Raw genomic sequence first — 8964 nt, forward strand, 5'->3', positions numbered from 1 at the left:
TTCCCTCAGCCTGCTGAGCAGGAGGGGCACCGGTCATGGCAACTTCCAGAGAAGAGCTCTGCCAGCCTCTGACCTTCAGGCCGGCTCACAGTTGGCTCTGTGGTCTGGGATATTAGGCGATTTCACTGGTGGGCTTTTTTTTTCTTTTAAAATTAAATCCTCCAGAGAGTCAAAAAGCAAACCCCTCAGGCCCTGAGCCAGCATCCCGGTTGGCCCCTGGTCAAGGTCTGGGGGCTTGGAAGGCCGTAGTGGCATCCAAGACAGTAGCCCTCTTGTTTCAGAACCCCCTCTCGGGGCCTGGGCAGATCTGTGTGTGATAACGCAGCTGTGTGCAAATGCCAGCGCTGGGGGGATAATTTTAGAAACCTTCTCATTATGCTTGAATGGGGGCCAAGGCATGGCCCTGGCAGCAAGGGGGGGGGGGTGGTGCGAGGCTGCAAAACTGGCACTCTTTAGAGCGAGCTGGCTTTTGCAGCCTGCATGCGAGGTGTGCCATGGAGTCCAAGTTAGCAGACCCCATTGTCAGGCATCCCTATTCCAGCTTCTGCTCTCACCTCAGCCCAGTCTCTTTGTTCCTCACCAGACGCAACAAACACGGCCGTCCGGTGGCAAGGCTCAGTTTTTTAGTCACTGTTCCACTCAGCTGTTCCCGTGACTCTTCTTCTGGCCCCATAGCCTACTCCTCTCTTTCTTCGAGCCCCTGAAATGGGTTCCTATTCCTTAACATTCTGGGCAATAGAATAGGTTTCATCAGAGTCGGGCAGTCCCTGCTCTCGGACTACAGGACCCCGGAAGCTGCTTAGCTTTCCAGACACTTCTAATGTCCTTCCTTGATGACAGACTTCTTTTGGCTGAAATATCCAATAGTGTAAGATAATTGGAAAATAATCCATCTAGGGGCACCTGAGTGGCTCTGTTGGTTAAGTGGCTGACGGGCTTTGGTCATGATTTCAGGGTCCTGGGATCTAGCCCCACCTTAGGTTGCTTAAGATTCTCTCTCCCTCTGCCCCTCCTTCTCCCCCACCCTCTGCTCATGGTCTCTCTCTCAAATAAATAAATAAAATCTTTAAAAGAAAAAAGAAAATTCTCAATCTATGCTTTGATTCGTAACTTTAACAAGAGCACGGGCTAGGTCCTCCTAGTCTGGCCAGGATCACCACACCAGGGCAACAGGAGGAACCATGGGGAATGGGTGGGGGAGAAGGAAAGAAGGAGCTGATGTGAGAGCGGCAGCCATAACAGAGGGAGCAAAGTATAATGAAATGAATGTGTGAGGGTTTCATTTTCTTCATGGAAAATCTGCTATTCTCAAAAGGAAATTCCTCTATAGGCATTTTTGCTTTTTCCAATAGAGGTGAAGAAGTACAGTTTTATGTAACACATATAACAGGGAAAGTAGAACGGTGACCCTGGGAAAATTACAGCATTAAAAATAATAAGCCTGCCATTGCCGATAAACCACACAGACACCATGCCGTGCTATCTTGAGTATAAAGGTGACATTTTTACAGTTATTCTGATAGTAACTTCTTTGACTGCAACCGCATTTGGCACATCATGCTCTCATACAGAGACTCTTTCCAGAGTTTGAGGATCTCTGAGGCCTCGTCCTTCAAGGCCCAGGTCAGGCATCCCATTCCTAAAAATGCCCCCCAGCCTGGGATGGGGTACCTGGGTGGTTTAGTTGGTTAAGCTTCTCCCTTTGGCTCATGTCATGATCCTAGAGTCCTGGGATCAAACTACGCCCCCCATGGAGGGGGCAGTCCCTAGTCTGCAGGGATCCTGCTTCTCCCACTGCCTGTCACTCTCCATGCTTATGCTCTCTCTCTGTGTCAAATAATTTTTTTAAAAATCTTCCAAAAAATGCCCCCAGCCTGGATTTTCTGCTCCCACAGTATCTCCCTCTCATGCAAATGATCTTCATCATCGGTAACTGTTTACGTCTCTTTTCCACCCACTAGATTACGAGCTTCCTGAAGACAAGAAACACGTATTCACTTCTGAATCCCTGGTGTCTGCCAGTGCCAGGCTTGATAAATGTTTGGAGAGCTGAACAACTAATGAGCCCTATTTCTTGCCTTATCCTTTAAACCAATGAGAACCCAAGTGGAAGCCAACTAAGTTAAATTAGATACATTGACTAATCCCTTCTATCCCAAAGATGCTGTAATTTTAGAATGTGCTGTTTTCTGCCTACATCAGGAAGTGAATGAGGTTCTAAGGCAAGATAATTGTTTGGTTACATGAGAATGTTAAAAGAGGGGAAAAAAAAAAGATATCTCCTAAGCAGAATGCTTCATTTGAAAGAGTGAGGTAAATTGTGCCAGGGGTGAACTGAAATTTAGGCTGGGTGCATACAAAGACATATACACAAAATTATAGAGACATAGAAACATAAGTTCTCATTGTTAACAGAGCAAAGTTAAGAACTGAAGTCCAGAAACAATGACAACCAAAATTCTGACTGTGAGAAAAAAATTTGAAGCCCTCCTTCCTTTTTTTCTGAAAAGGAAAACTCTGACTTCATAAAGATAATGAAGATAAAGCTTGCTTCTTTTCAGGATCAGTGGCTCAAGGGAGGTAGAAACCATTGGCAATCAATATAGAAACAGCAATTTAATTGGGCTTTTATTGTTTTTAAAAGAGAAATGTATTACATTAGACTTTTGTAAGTTATACAAGAGGAATAGAGAACATAAAAAATTCAATAAATAGAACAAATAAAATATATATGCATTTCCATTCTCTTTTGTCCATAGTTACTGGAATAAATAAGAAGGAAGATTAGAGAGAAAGAGAGGAAGAGACAGATTGGAAGAGACTTCAGATGCGTTAACAGAAGATACAGGAATACACCTGTAAACCCACATGGACACATAAACATAACTAGAAAAAGACAAACTCAAATAAAGACCCAGATAAAGGTTTCTATATGGCTTAGAATCTCTATTTTGTGTATTAAAATAAGCTAATAAAGAGTTTTAAAATCGTGTTTCATTTTTGACCTCTGAGATCTCCATTTCTGGTGTACGAGTTTATGAGATTCATGTTTGTGGGGTGTGTGTGTGTGTGTATGAGAGAGAGACAGACAGACAGAGAGAAAATTACTGTCTAAAGGAATTGGCATAAAAGATGTGATAAGAACCTTTGATCAAAGTAAGGAGTATTTTAGGTAGGGCATATTTTGAGATTTTGAATGGATCCCTTTGCAAAGATATTTTTGTTGCCAAAAGAGACAACATGGTACTGTCTGGGAGAGGGTCAGAAAATAGGTTCCATTGAGTGTCATTCCTCTCCTTGGATATCAGGGTCATCTATTTGTCCTCAGCTCATGCTAGTCAGAATCCTGCAGTTGGACAGGGGTTGGAGTGCTCGCATCGCTGTGAACACTCTGCTTCCTTCATGACCTAGTGGAAGGGGGGAAACGAAGTCAGCATGTAAGATTTTTCCATCTTAGGAAAGAAATGCTTGAGCAGAGAACTATTCATTGACACAAGGTAATTAATCACAGTCCACCAATGTGCTAATAAGTTTGTCATGGGGAACATGTCTGGGTTTATGCCCTGCTAAACCTTTGAATTTTTTTATTCTTATGTAGCTACATAGTGGAGCTATCCTCCAGATAAGCAACTCCACCCAGCTGTGTCACCCTGATTATTGCACCTTTTGAAAATATTCCACTTTCTTATTCAATTCCATAGCTATTGATTCAGAAAAAGATAGAATATAACACTGTGGGCTTATTATTTCATGAACTTAATGTGCTCATGAATCATTGAATGTCTTCTGTTACTGACTGCTTCTCGTGCCCATGTTATTATGTATTATTGATCCACAGTGACTTTGTAATAAAATCAGTTTTCTTTTTATTCTTTCTATTGATGTTCTAGTCAATGTCATTTAAAACTCTGTTAACTCAATTGTATCCATTTTGTTTGGCAGACAGAAACCTCTTTTGAGTTTATTCTATGGGGGTGACATTATGCTAGCCGCTGGAATTGAACATCTTCTTGCCGTGACTCCATGCTGCCAAATGGCTTCTAGCTTTGCTTGTTGATTCATAAACCAATTTCACTTCTTAGCTTGCTAATGGGTTTCAATTAAATGAGGCATTATCATGAAAAGTTATTTAAAAAGGGAAAAGAAATCTACTTAAGGTATATGTTTTAAACAAACCAACATCAAACATCTCTCCCCTAACTCTTCCCTCTTGGCCAAATGGTCAAATATGACCAATAAAAATGTTTACAAACTGTAGCCTTTTCCTCTCAGGATAGAAGTGGTTTAAGGAAAGGAGATATTTGAGTCTTATGTGAGATCCAGGCTTAGCTGTGCTGGTCCTGCTTGAAGGGGAGGTTGGGGGCTTGAGTTTAGGTCACTTAACAAGATGGATGGAATCCCAGCTGTAGCATCCATAACACTGATGAGATTTTTCCACTGATTACTCCTCTTGACCAGAACTGAGCCAGGCTTTTTTTGTCTCTCTCTCTGGAGTAGAGATCTGCTCCATTTTTCTTCTTTAAAAAATAGAATTTAATAGGAAAAATAATAACAATTATTTGGCTATGGCATAATGACCAGTACAAATTTAATTCTGATTCCATAATATAGGTTAAGTCAATATACACTTGCTTTCTGAACTCTCAACATGGCTAAAATGACTTTTGTTTCTTTTTTTTCCCCAAAAGTGGAACATCATAACCATCTTCTACAAGGAAATATCTAAAACACTATTTGAAACTTGCCCTGTTTTTTTCTTAATCTTCAAGATTAGCTAATACTGGCAGAATTTTAGATCTTTGACTATAAGTCAAACTGAAACAAGCATTACAAAATAGGTATTAAAATAAGCAGAGAAGAAAGAGAAATATGTTATACTAGAGGATGAAGAAGTGTGATCAAGAATGTTTCACAGAGGGGCACCTGGGTGTCTCAGTGGGTTAAGCCTCTGCCTTTGGCTCGGGTCATGATCTCAGGGTCCTGGGATCGAGCCCCACATCAGGCTCTCTGCTCAGCAGGGTGTCTGCTTCCCCCCTTCTCTCTCTGCCTGCCTCTCTGCCTACTTGTGATCTCTCTCTCTGTCAAATAAATAAATAAAATATTTAAAAAAAAAAGAATGTTTCACAGAGGAGAGAAACTGTAAGGAAATCAGCTGCTTCATAAACTACCCAAATATTTTGATAAAGAAAGAAGGAAAGATGATCAGGTCTAAGTGAAGGCATGCCAGTGTTGTTGCGTTTGAGGTGTGTTTTGGGAACAAGGAACGGCTTAATGTGGCCATGAAATATGATTGGAAAGGCTGGACACCAGGTCAATTAAATATTTTTAAACTAATTCCTAAGCATTAGTACTCAGAGTCAGAAAGAGTATCAGGAGGTTAATCATCAGTGTATATAAATACAGCCAGGCCACTTCATTGATCTGTATCTACAAAACCAGCCAAATCAGAAACAGAATCTTTTCTCTCCCAGACTTATTTCATTCTGAATCCCAAGCAGGGGAAGGGTAATAATTATTATTGGCTCAATTGCTTTAGACCAAAAGTAACAGATATCTATTGTCATAAATAACGTTGTTAGTAGGTGGAACGGCTGAGCACTGGCTGGTCTGTAACAGCCTTGCTTGAGATGGCTCTCCTACTTGAGACCGCTCATGTCCCCAGAGGCTTGTCTGGTGTTGTTCACCTAGATCTTCAGGGTCCAAGAGAGCAAGCAGAAGTATGCAGGACCTTAGGAAGCCTAGGCTTGGAACTGCAACACCACTGTATTCTATTGGCAAACCAAATCACAGGGCTAGTCCACGTTCATGGGATGGGGACACAAACTCCACCTTTTGATGAGAGAAGTTTCCAAGTCAGGTTGCAAAGGGCATGGGCTCAAGGGGGCATGTATAGTTATGCCATCTTTTACAATTAATCTACCTTGGGATAGGAAGCCTAAAATGGAAAAGCAGGCATCAGGTTAAGAGAGCACCTCCTAGGTTGGAAATAATTAAGGTGTTGTTTGGTAATGATGAATTGCATCTAGCTGTGTCTTTGTTTTTGTTCTGTCTTTTTTTTTTCCCTTTCACAGCAGCATCCTGCAAAATTAAAGATCATAAACTTAATTAGATCAAGAGCCAAAAGTTATATTAGAGTTAGAATCTTGTTTTAAAAAAGATATCCACTTCTTTAAGTCTAGCCCAAAGCATATAGTGAGATAATCCCTTAGCTATGAAAAAAAAAGTTTTAAGAAGAGCTGAGATTTCATGAAGAAAATAAAAAACTTATTTTCAATCTTGATCTGATCCAATCCAATTGGAAGTCCTAATTTCATAAATTTTGGGTTAGATACAAAGCAAAGTTTTGTAGCTTGTGATTACGCAATAAGTGGTAAGGTAGAAAAGAGACTATCTTCTCTTTGCCCTTGGCATGCCACTGAAGATCCTGATGTCATCATGGGTTACATGGGTTACACACTGCCCAAAGTTACCAGTATTGTTAAGAACAAGCCACATCCAAAGCCTCGCTCCTACAGAGGTGTCCCTGATGCCAGGATCTGTACCTTTGACCTGGGGTAGAAGAAGGAAAAGGTGGATGAGTGCCTAGTATGTGGCCAGATGATGTCAGATGAATAGCAGCAGCTCTCCTCTGAAGCCCTGGAAGCTGTCCATATTTGTATTGACAAGTACAGGATGAAAAGTTGGGGCAAAGGTGGTTTTCACATCTGAGTGTGGCTCCACCTCTTCCACTTCATCCTTCTCAACAAGATGTCCTATGCTGGTTCTAGACAGGTATGTGGGGTGCCCTTGGAAAGCCCCAAGGCACAGCAGCCAGGGTCAACATTGGTCAAGTCATCGTGCCCATCTGTCCCAAGCTGTAGAACAAGGAGCATGTGACTGAGGCCCTACACAGGGCCAAGTTCAAGTTCCCTGGCTGCCAGAAGATCCACATTTCCAAGAAGTGGGGCTCAACTAAGTTTGATGCAGATGAATTTGAAGACATGGTGGCTGAAAAATGGCTCTTCCCAGATGGCTGTGGGATCAAATACATTCCAAATCATGGCCCCTCCTGGACAAATACCAGGCTGTGCACTCATGAGAACCTTGGCACTTCCCCCTCCTTACTCATGGCAGCCAATAAATCCTACTTCCTGCCTAACAGAGATAGAGAGAGAGAGAAAGAGACTAGATTCTCAGGAAAAACATACTTCCTTCTTGCGGGGTGCAGGTAGGAAGTGGCTTTCTATCACCTCCTGATGGCAAAAAAATTAAATTGCAAAGACCGGCCTAAAGGCTTGATGCATCCTATTACTGTCATAAGCTTTGTAGCCTGTTTAACTTTGTTTTCAATACGTGTTTGCCTAATACATCTTTATTTTGATGAAGGAATCACCCAGACTCAGTTTTTCCAAATACCACTGGTAGAGATGCAATGAGCACTGCTCCAAGAGTACAAGGAATGGAGAAAGTGGGCTTCTAGTTGTGGTGTTAATGGTATATGCCTTTGATTTTTCTGCACCCTCGTTAGCTGTTTCCTCAACGGCTAAATATGAAAGCCTTAAACTTTTCCTGCATTAAGGTTATAAGTACAAATGAAATCACATTTAAAAAGTACTGCATATATTGCTGGGAGATTAAATTGGGATGGAGGTAGTTTTGGTGTGAAAAACCTTTGATTTTTGCATACTTCTTGACCCAAGCACTCCACTTTCAGGGAATTATTTTAAGGAAATAATTAGGGATGTTCATAAAGCTTTAGCTGCAAGGACATTCATTCCTCTAATTTCATGATGGTAGAAATGCTGAAAATGACAAAAATGACTCAAATTAGGGGTTTGGATAAATAACTTACAGTAGATCCATACACTGAAGTGCTAAACAGCAGTGGGAAATGATGATCTGGAGAATTTTTATGAATATATACTGAATAGTTTCCATGTCACTAAATGAAAAAGCATGTAGAAAATAATATGTTTAGTATAATTACATTTTTGAATTAAATATGTGTAGAAAAAAACAGAGAATATGCTCTAAAATGTTATCAGCAGTTATCTATGTTGGAGAGAGGAATGGTTTTTATTTTCTTATTTTTGCTTAACACTATTTTTTACATCTTTTACTTTTATATAATAACTTTTATTGTTTTTTCCTTATTACAAAGGTTTATGGAATAAAATTTATGAGTATAAAGCATTTTTTATGCTTACTTCTTGAATCAGGAAACTATAATAAGAAGAACTCAAATTCAAAAGCCTGCATCTTTAAGAGCTTTGCCAACGGACATTTGTCCTTGTCACAGACAAAACACTTTTCTATTTATGTTTACAACATTGAAAAATGCACAGTATCCTACAACACAAGGAGGGAGATTTATAATAAAGCCCTTCATCTCGGTGCATGAGTATACCTGTAAATCATTCAACAGACTCATATTAAGTATAAGCCTCAAAGCAGCAGATGTATCAAGCAAACAATAAAATTTGAGGGTGTCTGCACTATCTGCATCTTTGTTTCTCAGTGTAAGCACGAATGTCTTGCTAAACTCTTTGTTCCAGAGCCATCTCATTGTTCATTCAACATATATTTACTTTGGGACTATGTATTATCCCCTGAGCCTGGTACCATGATTCTGGAAAATCCGGTTGCTGGTAATTCTCTGGAATCAGAGTCCTTGCAAAGATGCAACAATGCCTCTAACATAGCGTAGGTCCTGTATGTAATATCAAATAAGAAAAATACATTAGCTCTGCCCTCAGGAAACTTATTTTCTGGTTAAGAAGGAAAAAAAGGCATACACTGAATGACTAGGAAAAAAATGCCATTCATCATTTCTTTCAACAAGATTTATTTGGAACTTACTGATGATGGGCAACTTGCCAGACAGAGTGCATAGGATATATAGCACAAAGTTAGAATATAATTCAGAATCAATTTATGCCAAATGGTGTAATTTAGAAAGGGGAGAGAGTAATATTAGACCCCACA

At 40.4% G+C, this 8964-nt stretch overlaps 1 pseudogene; it reads left to right on the plus strand.

Moving 5' to 3' along the window:
• Window positions 1–6435: 6435 nt before the first annotated feature.
• On the plus strand, window positions 6436–7078 carry LOC111150398 (annotated as a pseudogene).
• The last annotated feature ends 1886 nt before the right edge of the window (window positions 7079–8964 follow it).

Source organism: Enhydra lutris, unplaced genomic scaffold (assembly GCF_002288905.1).
Source record: "Enhydra lutris kenyoni isolate GAN:26980312 unplaced genomic scaffold, ASM228890v2 scaffoldscaffold23, whole genome shotgun sequence".
Lineage (NCBI taxonomy): Eukaryota > Metazoa > Chordata > Mammalia > Carnivora > Mustelidae > Enhydra > Enhydra lutris.